The sequence below is a fragment of the Phyllobates terribilis genome, unplaced genomic scaffold, assembly GCF_046119375.1.
Source record: "Phyllobates terribilis strain yellow unplaced genomic scaffold, ASM4611937v1 Scaffold_4__5_contigs__length_816908805, whole genome shotgun sequence".
Classification (NCBI taxonomy): domain Eukaryota; kingdom Metazoa; phylum Chordata; class Amphibia; order Anura; family Dendrobatidae; genus Phyllobates; species Phyllobates terribilis.
Genome location: NW_027362764.1, coordinates 454,952,168 through 454,978,979, shown reverse-complemented (window position 1 = coordinate 454,978,979; position 26,812 = coordinate 454,952,168). Strand labels below are relative to the sequence as shown.

The 26,812-nt window shown below is 47.2% G+C and overlaps 1 long non-coding RNA gene across 1 annotated transcript; it reads left to right on the top strand.

The window, feature by feature from the left end:
* Positions 1-4,429: 4,429 nt before the first annotated feature.
* LOC141264364 (uncharacterized) lies at positions 4,430-5,837 on the top strand. The gene is made up of 3 exons (XR_012319911.1): positions 4,430-4,801; positions 4,923-5,137; positions 5,537-5,837. It is a non-coding gene; the product is annotated as an uncharacterized lncRNA (long non-coding RNA).
* The last annotated feature ends 20,975 nt before the right edge of the window (positions 5,838-26,812 follow it).

The window sequence follows — 26,812 nt, the reverse complement described above, 5'->3', positions numbered from 1 at the left end:
CAGTTTCATGTAAGCCCTTTGCCTATGGGGGTCCAAAGTCCCCTCTGTCACATAAGAAGCTACCAATTTGCACACAGTAGATAGGGGATCGTCTTACAGATTAGCATTGGAGCAGTTCTACATTTCTAAAATTGCACAAATCATTGTAGTATTAGGACTGAAAAAATCTACTTCTTCTTGGAGAATAATCACGATGCAGAAAAGAAAGTGTTAAAGTTGTGTTGTACTACATCTGTAAGCTTTGCACTTAGGAATAGATGGGTTCAGCATTGACTGTTGTTACTATTTGTGTTTTTCAACCTTTGAACATCTATTTTGAAAACAGACTATCATCACTTCCAAGTGTGTCTGTCATCCGCCTCCTCTGACTTAGAGGCTTTTAGTTTTTGCTCCTTGATGACATGTTTAGAAATGTGAACATTTCGAGAGTGTGGCTGAGGCCTAGCGGGTGCTGCCGTGGGAACATTAATATTAAGAAAGGCGACAGTAAAGTATATAGAGTTCAATCTCACTCAACAGCCCAAAATATTCCAAAGGAAAATGATGGAGCAAATTTGGCTCTTAATGACAAATTTAGGAGAACTGAGTTAGACATTTATCCTTTTTGTGCAATAGAACAACTCATCACATTAATATTCTGCAATAGACTTACCTGCAGTCTTTTGGAAATAAGAAAACAAAGCAGGGAAAATTTACTACTGAAAATGTACCAGAATGCTGGTGGACATGCACACATTTATTAAAGAGGATTGCTAGTTTATCTTTACTTAAGTCCTTTTTCTGCTGTTGTTAGTGGAGAATTTCTCATGAACTGTTCTCCTACTGTGGTTAAAGTCAACGTGACGAGCTTAGTGATTGGCAGAATCACTGTCACCACTGCTGCCAAACAGTAGAGACAAGGACAGTGGAGGAAATAATAACCTATTTTGATGCATGTCTTTGGCCATTAATAATAATAATAATAATAATAATAATAATAAGCATCTTCGCTTATTGCATGTGGATAGATAGATAGATATATGTAAAAAGATATATAGATAGATAGATAGATAGATAGATAGATAGATACAGTGGTGGCCAAAAGTATTGGCACCCCTGCAATTCTGTCAGATAATACTCAGTTTCTCCCTGAAAATGATTGCAATCACAAATTCTTTGGTATTATTATCTTCATTTAATTTGTCTTCAATGAAAAAACACAAAAAGAATTGTCCTAAAGCCAAATTGGATATAATTCCACACCAAACCTAAAAAAGGGGGTGGACAAAAGTATTGGCACTGTTTGAAAAATCATGTGATGCTTCTCTAATTCGTGTAATTAACAGCACCTGTAACTTACCTGTGGCACCTAACAGGTGTTGGCAATAACTAAATCACACTTGCAGCCAGTTAACATGGATTAAAGTTGACTCAACCTCTGTCCTGTGTCCTTGTGTGTACCACATTGAGCATGGAGAAAAGAAAGAAGACCAAAGAACTGTCTGAGGACTTGATAAACCAAATTGTGAGGAAGCATGAGCAATCTCAAGGCTACAAGTCCATCTCCAAAGACCTGAATGTTCCTGTGTCTTCCGTGCGCAGTGTCATCAAGAAGTTTAAAGCCCATGGCACTGTGGCTAACCTCCCTAGATGTGGACGGAAAAGAAAAATTGACGAGAGATTTCAACGCAAGATTGTGCGGATGGTGGATAAAGAACCTCGACTAACATCCAAACAAGTTCAAGCTGCCCTGCAGTCCGAGGGTACAACAGTGTCAACCCGTACTATCCATCGGCGTCTGAATGAAAAGGGACTGTATGGTAGGATACCCAGGAAGACCCCACTTCTTACCCCGAGACATAAAAAAGCCAGGCTGGAGTTTGCCAAAACTTACCTGAGAAAGCCTAAAACGTTTTGGAAGAATGTTCTCTGGTCAGATGAGACAAAAGTAGAGCTTTTTGGGAAAAAACATCAACATAGAGTGTACAGGAAAAAAAAAGAGGCATTCAAAGAAATGAACACGGTCCCTACAGTCAAACATGGCGGAGGTTCCCTGATGTTTTTGGGTGGCTTTGCTGCCTCTGGCACTGGACTGCTTGACCGTGTGCATGGCATAATGAAGTCGGAAGACTACCAACAAATTTTGCAGCATAATGTAGGGCCCAGTGTGAGAAAGCTGGGTCTCCCTCAGAGGTCATGGGTCTTCCAGCAGGACAATGACCCAAAACACACTTCCAAAAGCACTATAAAATGGTTTGAGAGAAAGCACTGGAGACTTCTAAGGTGGCCAGCAATGAGTCCAGACCTGAATCCCATAGAACACCTGTGGAGAGATCTCAAAATGGCAGTTTGGAGAAGGCACCCTTCAAATATCAGGGACCTGGAGCAGTTTGCCAAAGAAGAATGGTCTACAATTCCAGCAGAGCATTGTAAGAAACTCATTGATGGTTACCGGAAGCGGTTGTTCGTAGTTATTTTGGCTAAAGGTTGAGCAACCAAGTATTAGGCTGAGGGTGCCAATACTTTTCTCTGGCCCATTTTTGCAGTTTTGTGTGAAGTTATTTTGGCTAAAGGTTGAGCAACCAAGTATTAGGCTGAGGGTGCCAATACTTTTCTCTGGCCCATTTTTGCAGTTTTGTGTGAAATGATCAATGATTTGATTTTTGCTTCATTCTCTTTTGTGTTTCTTCCTTGCAAGCAAATTAAATGAAGATAATAATACCAAAGAATTTGTGATTGCAATCATTTTCAGGAAGAAACTGAGTATTATCTGACAGAATTGCAGGGGTGCCAATACTTTTGGCCACAACTGTAGATAGAATGTTCTCTGGTCAGATGAGACAAAAGTAGAGCTTTTTGGGAAAAAGCATCAACATAGAGTGTACAGGAAAAAAAAAGAGGCACTCAAAGAAAAGAATACGGTCCCTACAGTCAAACATGGCGGAGGTTCCCTGATGTTTTTGGGTGGCTTTGCTGCCTCTGGTACTGGACTGCTTGACCGTGTGCATGGCATTATGAAGTCTGAAGACTACCAACAAATTTTGCAGCATAATGTAGGGCCCAGTGTGAGAAAGCTGGGTCTCCCTCAGAGGTCATGGGTCTTCCAGCAGGACAATGACCCAAAACACACTTCCAAAAGCACTATAAAATGGTTTGAGAGAAAGCACTGGAGACTTCTAAGGTGGCCAGCAATGAGTCCAGACCTGAATCCCATAGAACACCTGTGGAGAGGTCTCAAAATGGCAGTTTGGAGAAGGCACCCTTCAAATATCAGGGACCTGGAGCAGTTTGCCAAAGAAGAATGGTCTACAATTCCAGCAGAGCATTGTAAGAAACTCATTGATGGTTACCGGAAGCGGTTGTTCGTAGTTATTTTGGCTAAAGGTTGAGCAACCAAGTATTAGGCTGAGGGTGCCAATACTTTTCTCTGGCCCATTTTTGCAGTTTTGTGTGAAATGATCAATGATTTGATTTTTGCTTCATTCTCTTTTGTGTTTCTTCCTTGCAAGCAAATTAAATGAAGATAATAATACCAAAGAATTTGTGATTGCAATCATTTTCAGGAAGAAACTGAGTATTATCTGACAGAATTGCAGGGGTGCCAATACTTTTGGCCACAACTGTAGATAGAATGATGGATAGTAGTAATGAGCGAGCGTGCTCGTTTAACCCATTCACCGAGCATGCTCGGTTTCTTACCGAGTATCTCCGGCGTGCTCATTTATTATTTTCGAGTCCCTACGCCTGCATGATTTCCAGCTGTAAGACAGCCTTAACACATGTGAGGACTCCCTAACAAACAGGCAATCCCTGCATGTGTTGAGGCTGTCTTACAGCTGTAAATTATGCAGATGCAGGGACTCGAACATAATATACGAGCACGCTGAAGCTACTCTGTAAGCACCCAAGTATTCTCGGTGAAAGGGTTAAACGAGCACGCTCACTCATCACTAAAGGATAGCTATATGGATAGAAAGATAGATAGATAGATAGATATGTCATTTTGATGAAAATTACACCATTTTTCCTATCGTATATGTACATTGAAACATAAGATGTATGTATAAGATGACTTTGGGCTTAACGATCAAAACCTGCAGTTTAAAACCACATTTTCTATTTGGTGGTCAATATGAATGGAGGAGTGAAAGGTAACAGGTTTCAGTAGTGGAGAAGTTAATTCACAAGTTTTTGTTCTTCAGTGGTGGAGTGGTAAATGTCATTATTTTTGATTGCAGGCCTCAAAATAGACGAGGGCAGAGTAGGAACTTAACACTAGAACTACTGATGGAGTCATTTTGACTCCTTTCGTTTTTTATTTCTCTTCTGTGACTACATTTTTCAGAATTCCGGCTTGAAACTCGGTGACTTTTCCTCAAATATGATGTGAAAAAAGATTTTGTGAGAATAAATAATTTTGGTGAAAAATTTGCGCGTTTTTTTCAAAATTTACCAAGAACTACTGAAGGGAGTCATTTTGACTCCCTACTATATTTTGAGGTCCTTTTGTCACTAAATGTTGCTATAAATTTTTGTGCATAATTTTTTCACTCTGTCTTATTTACCCTGATGTTCATATAGATGTAGTTCAATTTACATGTCAACTTTTCACATTTTCCTTGTGTTTTACCTGCTTGTATTACTGTGTAATGCTGAACAAAATAGCTTGTTTACTCTAGGCTCTTATCTTATGCTAATGAAGGGTGGTGTTTTTCTAAGGTCCTAGCAGGAGACAGTATTCTGGATAGTAACTTTACTTTCAGTTCAGCTGAAGAGACAAAGAGAACAGACGCAGACATACGAGCTCTGAAGACTCATACAGGTATGAATTGTTATGAAATAGTTTAGCTGTCTGTCAACTGATTCAGCCCACCTACTTTTGAAGGTGGCAGAACAGTTATTATTTCTTTTAGTTTTCATTTCATTTCATTTCTATTTTTCAGCAGGGAACTATATAGAATTATGGAATTTGTGAGGAATATGGAGAGAAGACGTTTGATAAAGCCTCAGGATATTCTGGCTACTTTGCAATCCATACCGGAGGATGAATCGGAATCCGAATTGCAGGAACATGTATTTGATTCTGACAGTGATGAAGATTTCATTCCTCAGAACATATCAAGTGAATCTGAAGACTCAGAAGGAACAAATCCAGAAGGTAAGTAGTTATGTGTATTTATTTGTTCTTCCACACACTGTTAGGGCCTGTGCACACTAGCAGAATTCTGGCTGAATAGCCATCTGGATATTCTTGCCGCAATACAGGCCGTACCTGCCCGCTCATGCCTGAAGCTCCGCTCCGAACCCCGGGCTGGAGCCGCTGTCAGGGACAGAGCAGCGCTTGCTTACGCGCGAGCACGGCTCCGTCCCAGACAGCGGCTCCAGCCCGGGGTTCGGAGCGGAGCTTCAGGTATGAAACTCCGCTCTGTACCTGAGCGGGCAGGTACGGGCCGGATTGTGGTGAGAATATCCGGTCGGATATTCCGCCGCTAATCCAGCCAGTGTGCACGGACCCTTACAAAACAAAAATTCTAAATATTCATCAACTTTTTTACAGATATTCCAAGCACATCAACTGGGGATCGGGCTCATGCAGTTATGTTGCCTCGTGACCATCCTCCTGGTCGTGGACAGAAAAAATCAGCAAAACGTCCCAGAAATGAAAGAACAACAGATAACGATGGCGGCGAAGGTAATGCAACAACAAACACCAGAGAAGGCGAATCTGAAGGAATACTAGTTTCAGCGGATGGTATTCAATGGAAACCTGTTGAAATTGGAGAACACTTGCCTGGTAGGCGTGACAGCCAAAATATTCTTCGAGAAGCACCTGGCCCTACAGGATACGCCAGAAGAAATATCATTATCGATAGTCCTTTGAGCGCATGGCGTTTATTTTTTGATTCATATATATTGACACATATAAAGAACTGTACGCTTGCAGAAGCATGCAGGAACAATAATTTACAGTTTACTCTATCTGATGAGGAGCTAGATGCATTCATTGTGATATTCTGTGCTCGTGGAATATCTGGCACGAACCGTCACTTGATTAGCAGTATTTGGTGTAATGATTGGGGAATACCGTTTTGCAAAGCGACAATGTCTAGGGACCGCTTTGTTGAAATTATGAGGTTTCTCAGATTTGATGAGAAATCTACTCGATCGGAGAGACTGCAAACGGACAAGTTTGCTCTATTTTCTACTGTGTGGGACAGGTTTATTGAAAATTGTATTGCGTGTTACAAACCTGGCCCATACATAACGGTGGATGAGCAACTTTTCCCAAGCAAAACTAGGTGTCCATTCACGCAGTACATGCCTTCCAAACCAGATAAATATGGCCACAAATATTGGCTAGCTGTTGATAAGAGGAGCAAATATCTGGCAAATGGCTTCCCTTATCTAGGCAAAGATGACACACGCCGTGCTGAGGACCGTTTAGCTGACCATGTGGTAATGAAGTTATTGGACCCATTTTTGAAAAAAGGTCGCAATGTTACAACCGACAATTATTTTACTTCAGTAAAATTAGCTAAACAGCTAAAAAGCAAAGGAACAACCATCGTGGGAACACTGAACAAGATAAGGCGAGAAGTGCCTAAAGAAATAAAATCCATGAAAGAGGAATTGTACAACACTAAAGTGTTTAGAAATGAAGACAATTTTACACTTACAGTATATCAAGGAAAGCCCAACAAAAATGTTGTCATTTTGAGTTCCGTCCATCCAGATGTTGTTGTTGCGTCTGATTCCGCTAAAAAAACTCCAGAAACGGTAAAGTTTTACAATGAAACAAAATATGGAGTAAATGTAGTGGATCAGATGGCACGAAAATATACCACACGAACATGCACAAGGAGATGGCCTGTTCATGCATTTGAAAATGCCTTAGACTTTGCGGGTATAAATGCATGGATAATATTCAAGGAGATTACCCACCAAAAAATGTCACGCAAGGCATTTTTGCAAACGCTTGTGAGAGAGTTGAGTGGTCCTTATGTCACAGATAGGGAAAAGGGTTCCACGTCCCAAGTTTCTACATGCTCAGAAGTGATGGTTCAAACAAAATTTTGCCAGATCAAAGAAAAGTGCAAGAAAAATAGATCTGTCGGAAATTGTAAGACTTGTGGTAAGTCTTTGTGTGGGCAATGTACTGCCATAAATCAAAGGCAATGCCTAAAATGCGAAACACCAAATGTTTAGAAGGTGAATTCTGCGCCATATTTTCATTTTTATGCTCCTCCGCCTACATTTTCTCTGCTTTTTGTTCTTCAGTTGTTGTTTATATGTGTGCACTTGAATAAAAAAAAATGTTTGAAAAACGTCTATTATAATTATTGTTATTTTCTGTAGAAAAATAAGAAAAGCAGAAAAAAAACAATCAAAAGCATTACTGTTGGATCTCATAATAATAATACATTACAAAAAATATAATTATTAATAAATAACCACAAATGAAACTCTAAAAATAAACGAAAACAAGCAAGGAGTCAAAATGACTCCTTTCAGTAGTTCTAGGCGGGGTCACGAGTCCAGTAGTCCTAGTGTTAAAGGGGTATTCCCATCTCCAAGATCCTATCCCAATATGTAGTAGGTGTAATAATAATAATATTAGCAAATACCTCCAATTAGAAATGTAATATAGTATTTTTGATTCACTATGTCTCTTTCCTCATGTGCATGCATCGTAGGACCTTAGGTATCCACGGTTACGTCCACTGATAAAGTCACAGTTAGTTAGCTAGCTGCTAGTGGTCGTAACCATGGATACCTAAGGTCCTGCGATGCCTGCACATGAGGAAAGAGATATAGCGAATCAAAAATACTATACTACATTTCTAATTGGAGGTATTTGCTAATATTATTATTATTACACATACTACATATTGAGATAGGATCTTGGAGATGGGAATACCCCTTTAACCTCACATTTTCACACCTGGTCATGGAAAGCCAAATAGACAAGTGGGGGGACACACCCCCATATGCACAAAATATACCTTTTCGCGGTGGGATGGCTTTTACACTGTTCTGATCAAAATATCGTCAGCCAAGTACCCTATGTTATTTACATGTACTATCAGTTATTGTTTGTTAATGGCTACAGTGTGAACCTTGCAATTATACCAACAGGTGTCTCGGCACATTTTTTCAGTTTTGCTTTAGTTCCTTGTACTTTATGCTCTTTTTGCGCTGTGTATCTTGTCTTTTTGGCTTTCCATGGGCAGGTAGGTGTGAAACAGGTTCCGCTCTGCCCCTATCTGTTTTGAAGCCTACTTGCACATAGGTAGCAGGCACATAGCGAGGTGAGATACTAGAGTTAGGGACCATCTTGATTGGTACACCTTTTACACTGTTCTGATTAAAATAGTGTCAACTAAGTACCCTATGTTATTTATATGTAATAATACTATTTATTTTCTTACTGCAGGGTATGTGCTCATTCTTTTTATCCTAAGTTTGTTAAATAGAGAAGTAGTTAAAGTCATTAACTCTGGTAATCTAAAATATTTAAGGAGTAGGTCTGTGTGCCCACTATGCATTTTTTAAGCTTTTACTCAGCGGCAATTTCGCTGCAGAAACGCTTAAAAAACGCTTGGTAGAAGGTCTGCCATGTTCCCCAATGACAATCCGCATGTGCTGTGCACATGCTGCAGAAATTTCCGCTGCGGATTATCATTGCAGAAAAATCCGCAGCACTACCAATTATTTCGCGTAATCGCGGTGTTTCCGCCGCCATTGACTTGCATTGAATCACATAATATCTGCATCACTACACTATGTGCACATGCGGATATTATGCGGATGGAAATCGGGTTTGGAGAAGAGGAGACTCTCCTCCAGACCCAGGTACCATAGTACCGGTAAAAAAAGAATTAAAATAAAAAATAAACATTATACTCACCTTCTGATGGCCCCCGGTGTCCTTATCTGATGCGTCCGGTCTCCCCGCAGCTCACGATGGTCTAAAAGGACCTGCCATGACGTCATTTAGTCATGTGACGGGTCACGTGACCGCTGACGTCGGTGGTAGCATGACCCATCACATGACTAAATGACGTCATGGCAGGTCCTTTTATACAACCGCGAGACACCGGGGAGACTGGACGCATCGGATAAGGACACCGGGGGCCATCAGAAGGTAAGTATAATGTTTATTTTTTACCATTCTTTTACGGTCACACTATATAAATCCATGCTGGTTGCATGGATTTATATTGTGTGACCAAGTTGTCAAGCACTTTCCAAGTGATGCTAAAATCGCTTGGAAAGCACTTGACAACCCGCATGCGGAAATGCATGTGAAAAACGCTTCACTTACGCTTTTCCCTGGCAGGAAAAACGCATGTAAAATCCGCATGTGTTTTTTCGGCCAGGGAGATGCAGAAACGCTCAGGAAAAAATCGGGAGCATTTTTGCATCGTGGGCACATAGCCTGAATACCAGCATTCAATGTGATACAACAGAATATCCATGGGGAGGGAATCTGGTGCTGCCAGACACTTTTGACTCCTAAGGTTGCCGATGCAAGTTCTGTCAGTCAGATATAATGGTTATCCATAGCACAGGATTTTAGGAATTGGTAGAGGCTAGAGATGAGTGATTAAATTTGTTTGGAATTGAATTGAAAAATCCTTACCCTCACCTCCCAAGCCCCTCTGCATCCCTAGTGTGGTCTTTGCCACATCTTCTTCTTTCATTGCTGCCTCACATGCTTAAATCCCCATATTTTGTGCATCAGGATGTGGAGAATTTGTGGATACCTTCCACAAATTCTCCACATCCTGATATTCATGGGTTTTGTCAACCCATGGATCCGCAGAAGCTGAACATCAACTTAAAGCGCCTAATACTACGAATCAGGATTGCACAATCTGATAAAAATACTTGTTGAATAAAACCCTATTTGAGCTTTTTCCCTAGTGTTTTATCATATTTGGTGCAAGCATCCTGAAAAGCACATGAAAGGTCACGGCATCATGATGTCCTTGTGTAAGCATTCACAGAATCCTCTGGGACCTCTTCAAGGCCGGGACAGCGTGAGAGGCCAGAGATTTAAGCGTGAATGATGGCAATCTAAAGATGTGGTGAGAGCTGGATGGGGGATAGTGAGAAGATGAAAGACTGGAGGGGTGAATGTAAGGTGAGTATACCGTAAGTATTTTTTTTTTTTTACATCTTATGTTTACTATGCTCTTGGGTTTGAACGTTAAATTTATGGAGAAGTTATTTAATAGAATTCCATGGAGATTTCTGTGTGAATAGGCAAATTTGAATTTTGCCTAATTCGCACATTTCTAGTTGAGGCAGCAAATGACTAGACAGTAGACACCATGGACTAGGAAACTACTTGAACTGGTGCAGAAGGCCACTGGATATAAGACAGTATACACATATAATAAAAATCTGCACAGCGATAAGAGTCCTATCAGGGAATCATAAAAAAGTGACTTTCACCTGTCTTAAAAATCAGCTACTAAAAAGCATGGGGTATAATTTCCACCACAGGGTCAATGTGTTACCTGTCCCTGAAAAATCTGTTCCATTATTTACAAAGCTTTGATGTTTATTGGTAATTCTTGTAGATGACAGCTACGATACTTTTACAACCTTCAGCAGACAATTGCACGACAGAGTGTAAACTGGAAATAAATGTATCCGTATCAAATCTTCATGTCAGGAAGTTTTCATACTTTTGGTAAACAGCTAGGTAGGAAAGAAGAATGTACTTTTTTTTCTACACATAGTGGCACGTGCGACCCCCAATCATGGAATAACTCAACCCTCAATACAAATTCACCTATGCTTCTATATAACAATAGACTAGGTCGTTTGTAAGTGAATGATACAATGCTAATTCTATCTGAACATAGTGAATCAAGGGTATTTGTGCCAACCACTGCTCATACAGGGTGGTGTGAGGACCACTCCTTCATAGGGGTCCATCTGAGTAGCCACGTGTTCCACAGTGGACCAGTCTCAGCCTAGGTGTATCTACATGCAAATAACTTTAGACCCAGTAAGTATTTACACAAAAATAACGAGTGAGAATTACCAGGAATGTAGGGATCTAATCTGATTTCCATAACTGGAGTCTGGAAGAAAATTTTCCACATTATATGATTTTGTTAGCAGCTTCTTTATAGAGTTTTTTCTTGCCTCAACACTGTGGTATTATAGTTGGACTTGATAAATATGTGTCTTAATTCAATAGTATCAACTATGTTACTATGTTGCTTCCAATTTGCAAATTATGATGTTGTAACAAGCACTTTGTACTGAAGTTGACTTAAAAGTAGGTGAACCAATGTGCAAATGAACAGTGTTAAAAGCGATGAACTGAAGAAGGGATCAGTGTTAATTTGACAACTACATTACACTGCACTTCTTGAATTTAAGTTTGGATAGAAAATGCAGGTTACAGGCTATTAATAAACAAACATGTCTATTTAGTAGATACATTAAATATCTGAAAGGTTCTCTTGCTTATTAGGTAATATCATGTGCTATTAGGCAATAATGAGTTATTGGAAGGGGTCATGTGTCATGTTATGTCCACTGTGGTGGCACTGTAGGGAAATTGAATACTTATGTCAGGTTTTTTGAAAGATTTAAGCTAATTACTGAAGGTCCCAGCTTTGGGACACTTTAAAGGGAATCTGTCAGCCCCTGGCACTTATTGTAACGGGTCTGGGAGGCGGAACCTCTGAGCTACTATACAAGGGGGCGGTCCTTGTAAGGGAGCGGGTGGCGACCAGGCAGGCAGTCACAGCAGGTGACCGGGACAGTCTCTAGAAGAACGGGCAGGAGGTCACGGCAAGTGACCGGGGCAGTCTCTGGATGAACGGGCAGATGGTCACGGCAAGTGACCGGGGCAGTCTCTGGGTGGACAGGCAGATGGTCACGGCAAGTGACCGGGGCAGTCTCTGGGTGAACGGGCAGATGGTCACGGCAAGTGACCGGGGCAGTCTCTGGGTGAACAGGCAGATGGTCACGGCAAGTGACCGGGGCAGTCTCTGGGTGAACGGGCAGATGGTCACGGCAAGTGACCGGGGCAGTCTCTGGGTAAAGGGTTGGTACGACCTGTGGCGGCTGATGGTAGACGTGAGCTCCCAGGTGAGCAGGCGAGAGTCTCTGGATAAACGGGTGGTCACAGCATGTGACGGCGGAGCCTCCAGGAAGACCAACAGACAGGCGGCAGATGAGCGCTCCCAGGTGAGCGGGCAGAAGTCTCTGGACAGGCGGGTGGTCACAGCACGTGACGGCAGAGCCTCCAGGTAGGCTAGCAGACAGGCAGCAGATGAGCGCTCCCAGGTGAGCGGGCAGGAGTCACTGGACAGGCAGGTGGTCACAGCACGTGATGGCAGAGCCTCCAGGTAGGCTAGCAGGCAGGTAGCAGATGTGCGCTCCCAGGTGAGCGGGCAAGCTGGTCCATAGACAGACTGACAAGAGTTGGAAGGCAGACCGTCGGACCTCAGGCAAGCAGGCAGGTAGTTGATGTGCGCTCCCAGGTGAGCGGGCAAGCTGGTCCTTAGACAGACTGACAGGAATAGTAAGGCAGACCGTCGGACCTCAGGCTAGCAGGCAGGTAGCAGAATATCAGGCAGGAATAAGACAGCAAGCTGGCAGGAATCTAGCAGGTATCTGGCAGGTAACTGGCAACGGGACCTGAGGGCTGAAGCAGAGTAGTGAACAGTGCAACAACATTGCTCGGGCACCTCCATTTTGGAGGAGGTGCCTTATATATGGTGAAGTCCTCCGGCCATTGGCCGGGGACTCCTTAGGACGGCGCGCGCGGCCCCTTTAAGAGGGAGGGAGAGCGCGCGCGCCCTAAGCACAGTGGCCGGGAAGGAGCGCGCGCTGCCAGCAGAGCGGGAGGAGGACGCCGGGCACGGAGCAGAGAGGTGAGGGGAACAGCGTCCCTGCCTAGCAAAGGGCAGGGACGCCGGCGCTACAGTACCCCCCCCTTTAGGCCCCCCCTTTTTTAGGCCAGACAGAAATTTAGCAAGGATGAGCGGGGCATGGATGTTCTCCCGGGGCTCCCACGTTCTCTCCTCAGGACCAAACCCCTTCCAATCTACTAGAAAAAAGGTCTTTCCTCTTACCCTTTTGGTGGCAAGAATGTTCTCTACCTCAAACTCGTCCTCAGCAGAAACCGGAGCAGGAGGCGTACCTGTAGACTTGGAAAAAGAGTTAAGTACCACAGGTTTGAGGAGAGATACATGGAAGGAGTTAGGGATCCGGAAGTTGGCCGGGAGTTTCAATTTATAGGCCACCGGGTTGATCTGAGTGATGACCTCCAGAGGACCGATGAACCGAGGCCCTAACTTGTAAGAAGGTATCTTGAGTCGGACATATTTAGATGAGAGCCAGACTTTATCTACAGGACGAAATTGTGGAGGATCCAGGCGTTTTTTGTCAGCATGTCTTTTCATCCGTTCGGACGACTGAAGGAGTGCGGATCGGGTACTCTCCCAAATGGAGGAAAATTTGCTAACGAGAGATTCCGCAGCCGGGTTGTCCACAGAGGTGGAGACAGGAAAAGGAATCCGAGGATGCTGACCGAAGACTACAAAAAACGGGGATTTGGAGGAGGATTCGCTCTCGTGATTGTTATAAGAGAACTCGGCCCATGGTAGGAGATCCACCCAGTCTGAATGATGGGCATTAACGAAGTGCCGGAGGTAACTGGTCAGGTTCTGATTGATCCGCTCCACTTGACCATTGGACTGTGGGTGGTAAGCGGAAGAGAAGTCCAGGGTGACGTCTAGCAGTTTACAAGTGGCTCTCCAGAAGCGTGAGGTGAACTGTACCCCACGATCCGACACGATGTGGAGGGGCAGGCCATGAAGACGAAAGATGTGACGAATAAAGTCTTTCGCTAGCTCGGGTGCAGACGGGAGGCCTGGCAGGGGAACGAAATGAGCCATCTTGGAGAAGCGGTCAGCGACCACCCAAATGACCGTACAACCGGCAGAGACTGGGAGGTCAGTTATAAAGTCCATTGCTATATGCTGCCAGGGGGCAGCAGGTACAGAAAGCGGAAGGAGGCGACCGGCTGGCAGATGTCTCGGAACCTTGTTGCGGGCGCAGGACACACAGGCAGAAACAAAGTCTATTGCGTCCTTGTGCAGGGTAGGCCACCAGTAGTGCCGGGTAATAAGCTGGAGGGTCTTTTTCTGACCGGCGTGGCCAGCCAGTTTAGACGAGTGACCCCAGTGAAGGATCTTCTCCCGATCAGGTACTGATACGAACGTCTTTCCGGGAGGGAGACGATTTAGACTCACGGGAGCCACCTGCATTACTCTGGCGGGATCGATGATGTGTTTCGGATCTTCCTCGAGATCAGACACCAGAAAGGATCGAGACAAGGCGTCCGCCTTGACGTTTTTGTCAGCCGGGCGAAAATGAAGAACAAAATCAAAGCGAGCAAAAAACAAGGACCACCGGGCTTGGCGTGGGTTAAGTCTCTGGGCATGCTGGAGGTAAGCCAAGTTCTTGTGGTCAGTGTAAATTATTACCGGGTGAAGAGCCCCCTCGAGCAGGTAACGCCACTCCTCCAATGCCAGTTTGATGGCCAATAACTCTCGGTCTCCTATGGAATAATTGCGCTCTGAGGAGGAGAAGAGTTTAGAGAAGAAGCCGCAAGTTACCATCCTCCCGGAAGATGATTTTTGAGAAAGTACCGCTCCGGCTCCAGAGGAGGAGGCGTCAACTTCCAGGAAGAACTGCTTGTTGCCGTCCGAGCGATGCAGCACCGGGGCGGAAGAGAAGGCCTGTTTTAAGGAAAGAAAGGCCTCCTCTGCTTCGGGCGGCCACTCTTTGGGATTAGTACCCTTACGGGTGAGCGCGGAAATTGGGGCAGTCCGGGAAGAGAAGTGCGGTATGAAGAGGAGGTAGTAGTTGGTGAAGCCCAGGAACCGCTGAATGGCCTTCAACCCCTCCGGTCGAGGCGATTTCTCGATGGCAGACAGTTTCTCTGGATCCATTCGTAGGCCGGTCTGAGAAATAATGTAGCCCAAAAACGGAAGCGAGGTCTGCTCAAAGAGGCACTTCTCGTATTTAGCGAAGAGGTGATTCTGCCTGAGCCTGAGCAGGACCTGACGAACGTCCCTCCGGTGAGTCTGGAGATCCGGAGAGAAGACCAAGATGTCGTCCAGGTACACCACTACGCAGGAGTAGAGAAGGTCCCGGAAGATGTCATTGACCAACTCTTGAAAGACGGCAGGAGCGTTACAGAGACCAAAGGGCATTACCAGATATTCATAGTGGCCGTCCCGGGTGTTGAATGCCGTCTTCCATTCATCCCCCTGACGGATACGAACCAGGTTGTACGCCCCACGGAGGTCCAGTTTGGTGAAGATTCTAGCCCCCCTCAGACGATCAAATAACTCCGGAATGAGCGGAAGGGGGTACTTATTCTTCACCGTGATCTGGTTAAGGCCTCTATAGTCTATACAGGGACGGAGAGAGCCGTCCTTCTTTTTGACGAAAAAGAAGCCTGCTCCCGCCGGGGAGGTAGATTTCCGGATGAATCCCCTGGCCAGATTCTCCTCAATATATTCGGACATCGACCGTGTCTCAGCAGCGGATAATGGATAAATACGCCCACGGGGAGGAGTAGTACCAGGTAACAGGTCGATAGGGCAGTCGTATGGTCTATGAGGGGGTAGTGTCTCTGCCTCCTTTTTATTAAAGACATCAGCATAAGACCAATAAGGAATCGGAAGTCCAGGTAGATTAGCTGGGGTAGGAGAAGGACGGACGGGATGGACGGGAACCAGACAGGTCTTATGGCAGTCCTGTCCCCAGCGAAGGACTTCTCCGGTCTGCCAGTCAAGCACGGGTGCATGTCTCTGGAGCCAAGGTAGACCTAGCAAGAGGGCGTGAGAGAGTCTAGGCAGAACATGAAAGGAGATACTCTCAGAATGCAGCATTCCCACCTGCAGAGTAATGGATTCGGTGATGAGTTGGATGGGGCGTGGTAAGAGACCCCCATCCACGGCAGCAACAGACAAGGGTACAGCCAGAGGTTTGGTGGGGATGCGGTATTTCTCTACCAGGGACTGTGAAATAAGATTCCCGGCTGCTCCAGAGTCAAGTTGGGCTAGTTCGAAATAACGGTTCTCCCCGCAGACAATTGAGACTGACAGCAGCAGAGATGGAGAGGATTTATTCTTGTCTAGGTCGACCTCTCTGAGCGAACCTAGACACAGGCGTTTCCCGACCTCTCCGGGCAGGCACGGATCCGGTGCTCCTTACTGCCACAGTAGAAGCAGCTCCCCTCGGCACGGCGTAAGTCCTGACGGGTTTTGACCATCTTGGTCTGGTCGACCTGCATAGGCTCAGGAGAGTGTACCTGGGGAGAGACGGATTTCTGAAAAGTAGGAGCTAGACGTGGAAACCTCCTCTCACGAGTGACCTCTTTGGCACGCTCCTGGTACCGTAGGTCAATCCGGGTGGCAAGAGTTATTAAGTCATCGAGAGTGGTAGGAATGTCCCGACCGGCAAGTTCATCTTTAATACGGCCGGACAGACCCTCCCAGAAGACGGATACCAGAGCGTCGTTATCCCAGGCCAGCTCCGAGGCAAGGGTACGGAACGGTATGGCATATTGGCCAACGGTGAGACTTCCCTGACGGAGGCGTAGCAGTGATGATGCGGATGAGGTCTTCCGTCCGGGTTCGTCGAAGACTTTCCGGAAAGCCATGAGAAAGGCAGGCAAGTCGGACACCAGGGGGTCTCCTCTCTCCCATAGAGGATTTAGCCAGGCCAGGGCCTCCCCGGTGAGATGGGACATGATGAAGGCAATTTTGGCCCGGTCGGAGTTAAACTGGTGGGACAGGAGTTCAAAGTGCAGGGTGCACTGATTTATGAAGCCCCGAGCCTGGGCGGAGTCGCCTCCGAAGCGAGTAGGTGCAGAAAGCCGGGGTCCGGGGTAGGATACCATGGTATTAGTGGACAGCGGAGCTGCCGGATTGCGAGTCATGGCACTGGCGGAGGTTGCTGGCGGAGCAGTCAGAGTGTCCAGGCGAGAATTGACATTCCGCAGGTGACCCAGGATGGACTCCTGTTGGGACCTCTGACGGGACAGTTCATGACACAGGTCCGAGAGCGAGGGAGCTTGGGTGCCACCGGGTTCCATGGCCCGAGCAAACTGTAACGGGTCTGGGAGGCGGAACCTCTGAGCTACTATACAAGGGGGCGGTCCTTGTAAGGGAGCGGGTGGCGACCAGGCAGGCAGTCACAGCAGGTGACCGGGACAGTCTCTAGAAGAACGGGCAGGAGGTCACGGCAAGTGACCGGGGAAGTCTCTGGGTGAACGGGCAGATGGTCACGGCAAGTGACCGGGGCAGTCTCTGGGTGAACGGGCAGATGGTCACGGCAAGTGACCGGGGCAGTCTCTGGGTAAAGGGTTGGTACGACCTGTGGCGGCTGATGGTAGACGTGAGCTCCCAGGTGAGCAGGCGAGAGTCTCTGGATAAACGGGTGGTCACAGCATGTGACGGCGGAGCCTCCAGGAAGACCAACAGACAGGCGGCAGATGAGCGCTCCCAGGTGAGCGGGCAGAAGTCTCTGGACAGGTGGGTGGTCACAGCACGTGACGGCAGAGCCTCCAGGTAGGCTAGCAGGCAGGTAGCAGATGTGCGCTCCCAGGTGAGCGGGCAAGCTGGTCCATAGACAGACTGACAAGAGTTGGAAGGCAGACCGTCGGACCTCAGGCAAGCAGGCAGGTAGTTGATGTGCGCTCCCAGGTGAGCGGGCAAGCTGGTCCTTAGACAGACTGACAGGAGTAGTAAGGCAGACCGTCGGACCTCAGGCTAGTAGGCAGGTAGCAGAATATCAGGCAGGAATAAGACAGCAAGCTGGCAGGAATCTAGCAGGTATCTGGCAGGTAACTGGCAACGGGACCTGAGGACTGAAGCAGAGTAGTGAACAGTGCAACAACATTGCTCGGGCACCTCCATTTTGGAGGAGGTGCCTTATATATGGTGAAGTCCTCCGGCCATTGGCCGGGGATTCCTTAGGACGGCGCGCGCGGCCCCCTTAAGAGGGAGGGAGAGCGCGCGCGCGCGCCCTAAGCACAGTGGCCGGGAAGGAGCGCGCGCTGCCAGCAGAGCGGGAGGAGGACGCCGGGCACGGAGCAGAGAGGTGAGGGGAACAGCGTCCCTGCCTAGCAGAGTGCAGGGACGCCGGCGCTACACTTATCAGACCTCTAGTATGGGCTGTAGGGTTTGGTACTCACTCCGCTGCGGTTGAGGTAGGTTCAGAAGTGTTTTCAGGGATATCTAGGCTGGTATAAATAGCATAAACCATTCAGGAAGCAAAACAAAAAAACAGCCTTTCCCGCCACAAATTATAAACACAAAGCAAAATGTCCATACAAAGTTGCTGGTTTGCCCGCTCAGGTTACAAACCAGTCCTTAGGTCCTAACACAGACCAACACTCTGGAGATCCACACATCTCCAGACACAGTGTTATGGGGACGGTTGCAAACAACTTTATTAATAATGGAAAGCAAGCGAACCCGGGGTCTGCGATGCAGCCTGGAAGACTGCGGCCGAACACCTTCCAGGTAGATGGAAAAACAACCAACTAATATATCAATCCCTCCCATGTTATTGCACACCGGGATGGGAATAGTGATTCGCACTATCTCCGTTAACAGCACGAGAGATGTGCGACAGATAATGTAGCCGTAGCCTTGTTCACTGCACAGAGCTTACGCAGTAGGCGCTAGGATGTGTGTGTGATTCACTCTCCGTGTGTGGAGAGGTCCGTGGAAAAAATAAGGATATCATCAAGATAGACTACCACGGATGATAGCAGCTAATCCCGAAAGATATCATTGACAAAATCCTGAAAAACAGCAGGGGCATTGCATAACCCGAAAGGCATGACGAGATACTCGTAATGACCATCATGAGTGTTAAAAGCTGTTTTCCACTCGTCACCTTCACAGATTCGCACAAGATTATATGCCCCTCGCAGGTCTAATTTAGTGAAGATGTTAGCCCCTCGCAACCTGTCAAACAGTTCAGAAATAAGGGGCAGAGGGTATTTATTTTTGATAATGATGGCATTTAATCCTCTGTAATCAATGCTGGGACGTAAATCACCCTTTTTCTTCTGGACGAAAAAAACCCCGGCTCCAGCAGGAAAGACCGATTTTCTGATAAACCCCTGGGCCAGTTTCTCTTTGATATAATCTAATATGGCTTGGGTCTCGGGGACAGACAGGGGATAAACCCTACCATGAGGAGGCTCTGTGCCGGGGACCAAATCAATAGGACAGTCATACGGTCGGTGGGGAGGTAAAGTCTCTGCAGCCTTTTTGGAAAAGATGTCCGCAAAATGCTGATATTGCACAGGAAGAGCGGACAAGTCGGTAGAAGGCTCTGAGACAACCCTCCGGGCGGCCGTAGCCATACACTGAGAAACACAATTCTCACCCCAGGAAGAAATTCTCCCCGTATTCCAGTCAATGTGTGGAGTGTGACAACGTAGCGATGGAAGACCCAATAGCACCTCATCTAATCCACCGGGAATAATAAGGAAGGAGATAACCTCCCGGTGACCCTGAGGAAACAACATGGTGAGGGGAATCGACTGGTGAGTGATCTGCGTGTCCAGAAGTGAACCGTTGACCAACCTAATGTCCATTGGTTTTGGCAGTAACTCCATAGGAATGGCGTGCATATGAGCAAACATTGATGACAAAAAATTGCCATCGGCGCCAGAATCCACCCACTCCCTGGCAGTAACCGTGGTTGTTCCGAAGAACAACGTCACCTCATACAGTAATTTGGAGGAAGAAGCCCCAGAATCTTACACACCTCCTCCAACGGTGGTTAGACACCCTCGTTTCCCGACTGCTTGGAACCCTTATTAATGGGGTACTCCAAGAGATGTGCAGGTCGGAAATGAGGGGACTTAGACTTAGTCCGGGATATAGCCATAGTCTCAGACTCCGGGTCAGGAGCCACGGGTTTGGAAATAGGTCTAGAGAATGAAGGTGCCAACCGAAACCAAGGTCTGGAGACCTACAGCTCTAACTTGCGTTCTGCATGACGCAAATCTATTCAGTTAGCGAGAGTGATTAACTCTTCCAGAGAGGTTCGAATATCTCTGGTCGCTAGAGCATCTTTAATATGCCCAGCTAGACCCTTCCAGAACACCGGGATTAGTGACCGCTCAGACCAATCCAGTTCAGCCGCTAAGGTTCTGAACTGGATGGCATAGTGGCTGGCGGTGGCCGAACCCTGAACCAACGCAAGAAGCTTAAGAGCCGTATCATGCGTGACTTGAGGACCTAGGAAAACACGCTTTAGGGCTCTAAGAAAGAGACTCACATTAGCCACTACCGGGTCATTCCGCTCCCACAGAGGGGTGGGCCACTCCAAAGCCCTGTGGGAGAGTAACGAGATGACAAAACCCACTTTGGCCCTTTCAGAGGGGAACCATGCCTCCATCATCTCTAACTGAATGGAGCACAGATTAATAATACCTAGATGGTAGCAAACAACTTTATTAATAATGGAAAGCAACCGAACCTGGGGTCCGCGATGCAGCCTGGAAGACTGCGGCCCGAACACCTTCCAGGTAGAATGAAAAACAACCAACTAATATATCAGTCCCTCCCGTGTTACTGAACACCGGGATGGGAATAGTGATTCGCACTATCTCCGTTAACAGCACAAGAGATGTGCGACAGATAATGTAGCCGTAGCCCTGTTAACTGCACAGAGGCTACGCAGTAGGCACTAGGACGTGTGTGTGATTCACGCCGGCGTATACGTGCTCCCAGCCGGCGTGCTACCGGACTGCGGAGTATCTCTCCACGTGGTCAACAGGCGGTGCCAGGAATAGGGAGTCCACAGTCTGCTCGGGGTGTATAGCGACCTCCTTTTCGGAGCCAGACTGTCAGACTAAGCTACCTGCCTCCCTCCAGCTAAGGCTGCCTATCCCCCGCTAAACCTGCCTGTCCAAAGCTATAGCAGCAAGAGAGCCCAAATGAACCAGCGTCCACACAGTTACACAACCTCAGCTCAATGATCAGAGCACACCGCCATGTTTGTGGACGGGCTATTTAAAGATTAATCCCTGCCCACCGTCGCATTATTGGTGATGTCACCCGCAGCCAATCAGGCGGTGCCAGGTCACCGGATCAGCTGACTCCCAAACCACCAATCATGGTCCGCCATGTCACGGGCATGCTCAGTGCAGTGCGTCCTGGACTTAGGCTATAGTAGCCCTGTTTCCCTCCGCAACCTATGCTTCACGTTGCTAGGAACAAAGACCCAAGAGACAACTTGTACATCTCGTGCACCAGTCGGCTTTGGGACCGACGGCGATGCTGAGCAGCATCTGGACCGGAATGGAAGACCACTGAATCCACTGATGATTCTGAACCCCTTTTAGATCCAGCAAACGCCCGACGCCTAACACACAGGCTCAGACTGAGACACTCAGTCTCCATTTTATATACACGCCCTGGGGTGGGGATATGTGAGCAGCCAATCCCGCCCAACTCTTATGACTGCTCGTAAAAACCAGCCCTGATACGCCCAATTAACCCTCTCAGCACTATGTGTGTTGGAGCATCATTTTCCGGTTTTACATCACCGAAGCTACCAACCTGGGTGATACATATCGCCCCTCAAGGACCTGACCGGCGGCCATCTTACAGGGCATACATGTGATAGAAATGTAAATCTATTCCTACCTGTATGCCTCATATTAGAGGTCTTGTTGCTGTGAAATGTCTTTTTATTCAGTCAAGTTTCTGATGCTTCCAGGCCCGGGGTCTGTAAGAAATCCTCACCTCCTGTCGTAAATACAATGTTTCCCTCTCCTCTGCATGTCACAGTGCCCTGTGATTTGCAGTTGCAGCAGCCAAATCCAGGCACTGTAATGTGCAGGGGAGTAGGGAAACATTGTAATTAACTCAGTAGGCGGGGATTTCTTCCAGTCCCTGGGAATGGAACTCATCAGAAACTTGTAGGAATAAAAAGACATTTCACAGAAACAAGACCTCTAATACGAGGCATACAGGTAGGTATAGATTTACATTTCTATCACCTCTATGCCCATATTACAGGTCGGATAAGTGCCAGAGGGTAACAGATTCCCTTTAAGATTAGTTTATTGTTAGGGAACATTGTCAATGTTGTAGAGGTTTTACTCACTTGGGTGCTACGGGAGAAAAACAGGAAGCATGCTCCTTTAAAAGTTCATGTCGGTTTATTGCTTCATAAACCAAGAAGCCAAAAGGGAAAAACAAACAGCCTTTAGTTCAGGCAAACAAAGTAAAGTGTCCTTAGCAGGTCTCTCTTAGCTAGGCACACAAGCAGGGCAGCGTCCAGTATCCTGGCTCGGTCTGGAGACAACAATACACAGGAGGCCTTCTCCCCCCAAACACACAGACCATGTGCCAAACAACGGCATCCATTTTAAAGGATGTTAACCACACCCAGAGGTGAGGTATGTGGGTAGCTGGACATGCCCAACTCTCCAAGCTACCCATAACTCAGTCCCAGGTGCACCAAACAATCCTCTTAGTGCTTATGTGCACTAGAGAAACACTCCGGGTTACATCACAGAGGACAGCTATCTATGTGACACATACAGTACATCCCATCGACTATGCGACTATTAGCCACCTTACGTACCTCCCCCCCTCTGCCTAAAGCCATGCGTCTTGGCACCTTCTACCACTAGACAGAGGATTCTCAAGAGGGCATCATCATTACCATGTAGATTCCCTGTTCTGTGTTCTACATGGAAGTTAAAATCCTGTAGGGTGACCCTAGCATTTTTACCCTTTGTTTCTCTCATCCATCTGAGAGGGGCATGGTCGGATACTAATCTAAACTTGTGTCCTAACAGATAGTACCGTAACGTGTCAACCGCCCACTTTATGTCCAAGCACTCCTTCTCTATAACCAAATAATTCCTGTCACATGACGATAGCTTCATACTAAGGTATAGGACGGTGTGCTCCTCTCCATGAATCTCCTGGAAAAGGACTGCTCCCAAATCGACATCTGAGGCATCTGTTTGGAGTAAAACTTCTTTCTTAAAGTCGGGGGCAACCAGGACCGGTTACTTATATAGAGCCCGTTTCATTTTTTGAAAGGCCGTCTCCGCCTCTTCAGACCATTTGGCCATTGCCGATTTCGTCCCCTTAAGGAGGTCAGTCAGGGGTGCGGTCATCATGGTGAAGTTTGGGATGAACCTCCTGTAGTATTTCACAATCCCCAGGAAGGCTCTAACTTGTTTTTTTTTTCAGCAGTCTTGGCCAGGTTTGGATTGCCTCCACTTTGCTGATTTTGGGGTTTGATGTCGCCTCTACCCACTATATAACCCAGGTATTCTTCTTTCCCCATGACACATTTCTTCAGGTTTATTGAAAACCCCACCTTCCTTAGAGCATCAAATAGCGCCTGGACCTTTTACAGATGACTCTCCCAGTCTGGGCTGAAGATAACAATATTGTCCAGGTATGCTGCAGCGTATTTCTTATGGGGTGCAAGGATTTGATCCATGGCTCTCTGGAAGCTTGCAGGGTCACCCTGCAGTCCAAACGGCATCCGGACATACTGGAAGCATCCGTCTGGTGTTGAAAACTCAGTCTTCTGCTTGGCTCCATGTGCCATGGGGATCTGCCAATATCCCTTTGTCAAATCCAAGGTGGTTATGTACCTTGCTGGCCAAAGTCTGTCAATCAGCTCATCGACGTGTGGCATGGGATATGCGTCAAATTTGGAGACCTCATTCAACTTCCGATAGTCATTGCAGAATCTCCATTCACCATTGTGCTTTGGGACCAAGACAATCGGGCTCGACCAACCGCTCTTGGAATCTTCAATGACTCGGAGTTTCAGCATACGAGCCACCTTTTTGGAGCTCAACTCTCGTCGGGCCTCAGGTATCCGATAGGGCTTCAAGTTCACCCGCACATGTGAGTCCGTTAGAACGTCATGTTCTATGACCCTTGTGCAGCCCGGCAATTCTAAGAACAGATCCCTGTTCTCCGGCAGCAACTCCAACCATTGCTCTTTTTGGGCCTTCATTAGCGTCTCCGCTATTGCGACTCCTCCAACCTTGCCTTACGGTTTGCCCAGCAAACATGGAGCTTCTGTCTTGCCATGGCTTGATGAGGTTGATGTGGTATATCTGGTATGGCTTATGTTGTCCTGGTTGATGAACCTTGCAGTTCAATTCACCAACTTTTTCCACCACCTCATACGGCCCTTGCCATTTGGCCAAGAACTTACTCTCCACAGTATGAATTAGCACGAGGACTCGGTCTCCCAGACTGAATTGCCTTACTCTGGCTGACTGGTTGTAGTCCCAGGCCTGAGCTTCTTGTGCCTGAAGGATATGTCCTTTTACGATGGGCATCACCTTCAAAATTCTCTGCTGCATCAGTGCAACGTGCTCGAAGACATTTCTGTGGGGCGTGACTTCGGCTTCCCAGGTTTCCTTTGCTATATCATGGAGACCACAGAGATGTCGGCCATACAGGCGTTCAAATGGCGAGAATCCCGTAGAAGCCTGTGGAATCTCACGGATAGAGAACAATAGGTACGGTAGGAGGCAGTCCTAGTCTCTACAGTCCTTTTCTATGGCCTTCCTCAGCATGCTCGTCAGTGTTTTTTTAAACTTCTCCACAAGACCATCTGTCTGAGTATGGTACACTGAAGTCCTCAGTTGGGAGATTTGCAGGACCTTGCATAACTCCCTTATCACCTTACTCATAAAAGGTGTTCCCTGGTCAGTCAGGATCTCCTTTGGTAAACCTGTCTGGGAAAAAACGTGGAACAATTCATGGGCTATACTCTTGGCGGAGGAGTTTCTCAGGGGAATCGCTTCAGGATAGCATGTGGCATAGTCCACAATAACCAATATATATTTATGCCCACGAGCAGATTTAACCAGGGGACTAACCAAGCCCATGGCAATTCTCTCGAACGGCACTTCAATAATGGGCGATGGCACGAGGGGACTTTGAAAGTGAGAGGCGGGGGCGGTTAACTGGCACATAGGGCAGGACCTGCAATACTTTAATATTTTCCGATGACACCCGGGTCAATAGAACCTCAGCATAATCCATTCCTGTGTTTTTTCCACCCCCAGATGTCCCCCCAAGATATGTGAATGGGCGAAGTCCAACACCTTCCGTCTATAGGGGCCCAGCACTATTAACTGTTCCTCCCTCACTTTCGTGACCCGGTACTACAATTTCCCACTTATCATAAAATAGGGAAACCTTGTGTCAGCCCCCAGCTCCTGTGCAACCTAATTTATGACCGTGACATTATTAAAGGCTTCCTTCAGACTTAGGTCCCTATGTTGGACAGACCCAAAATTCTCGCGGGTCACCCCTAACTCCGGAATGTCAGACTCAGGAGACACTACCTCCTCATCCCCCACAAGGACACAAAAAGGAAACCTGTCTGACTCTGGGTGTGGTGATACTTCATCAGGGTTAACTGGTTTCCAATCTGAGCCAGTGAACCCGGAACCCTTCCCCCACAGCTCACAAAATAAACAAAAGTCACGGTCTATAATAATAGGGTGCAACAAGTCCTGAACGATGCTGACCTCGTGGGACTCAGTACCAAGGGCCATTTCAATGTCCACTCTGGCCATGGGGTAGTCCTTAGCATCACCATGAATGCACCATATGCCAACCTTTTTCCCCGGGATCAGTTGGAGAGGAAGGGTGGCCTTCACAAGAGTCACCAGACTCCTGGAGCAGTGCCGTTACCTCCCGCCCATTCACCTTCATGGGACACGCTTGAGGCCCCTCGTTGGGTGGACAGTTCACACTGCAGGCTGGATATGAATAATATGAACAGCAGCGTCCTATACTGCAGTCCATCTGCTTGGGGGTGAGGGGACAATGGGCGGCTATATGGCCTGGGTCGTGGCACCTCCAGCAAATAACATCCCCCGTAGCGACCTTGGGCATCTCCTCCCCCGCCCCTTTGAACCTCAGATGCCCCACCTCCTTTTAGGCCTCCACCTCTTTTGGGACCGCCATTAAGGAGTGGACTGCTTTCCCAAGGAACCCTCAATCCCCTAGTATCTCTTGACCAGTCCAACCAGTTCATCCACATTCCGGGGATCACCCTGGGCAAACCAAGTCTGTATTGGCCTCGGCAGGGAGTGCACAAACTGGTCCATCTCAACCCGCTCTACCATCTGCACAAGCGTAGAGGACTCCGGCTGCAACAACTTCTGGACCATGTGCAAAAGGTCAAACATTTGGGAGCGAGGTGGTTTGTCCCGGTGATATGCCCAGCGGTGGACCCGCTGGGCTCTGACAGACATCGTGACCCCCAAGCATGCCAGAATCTGGGTGTTTAGCTTGCCATACTCCTTATCGTCCTGCAAAGCGAGGTCATAGTACACTTTCTGGGGCTCCCCCCATCAGGTATGGCGCCAGCACCTCGACCCACTGCTCTGACGGAAGTTTCTCCTTCTCAGCAACCCTTTAAAATGCAGTTAGAAAAGCTTCCACATCATCCCCAGGGGTTATCTTCGGCATGGCCCATCTTACCGCCTTCGCGACGTGTGAGTCATCCGCCGGACCTGGGGTTGGCGCGCTCATCCTGCCCTGGATGGCGGTTGCCAGAAGCTGCATCTGCTACTGCTGCTCCTGCTGATGCTGCTTTATCTCCAGTAACAACAGCCTGTTGGTCTCCTGCTGGTGCTGCTATGACTGGACCAGGTGTCTCAGCAGGTCCTCCATTTTGTCTGGCGATGCTTGCTGGCTTGTTGTAGACTTTACCCAGGACATGCAGTTCATTTTGCAGC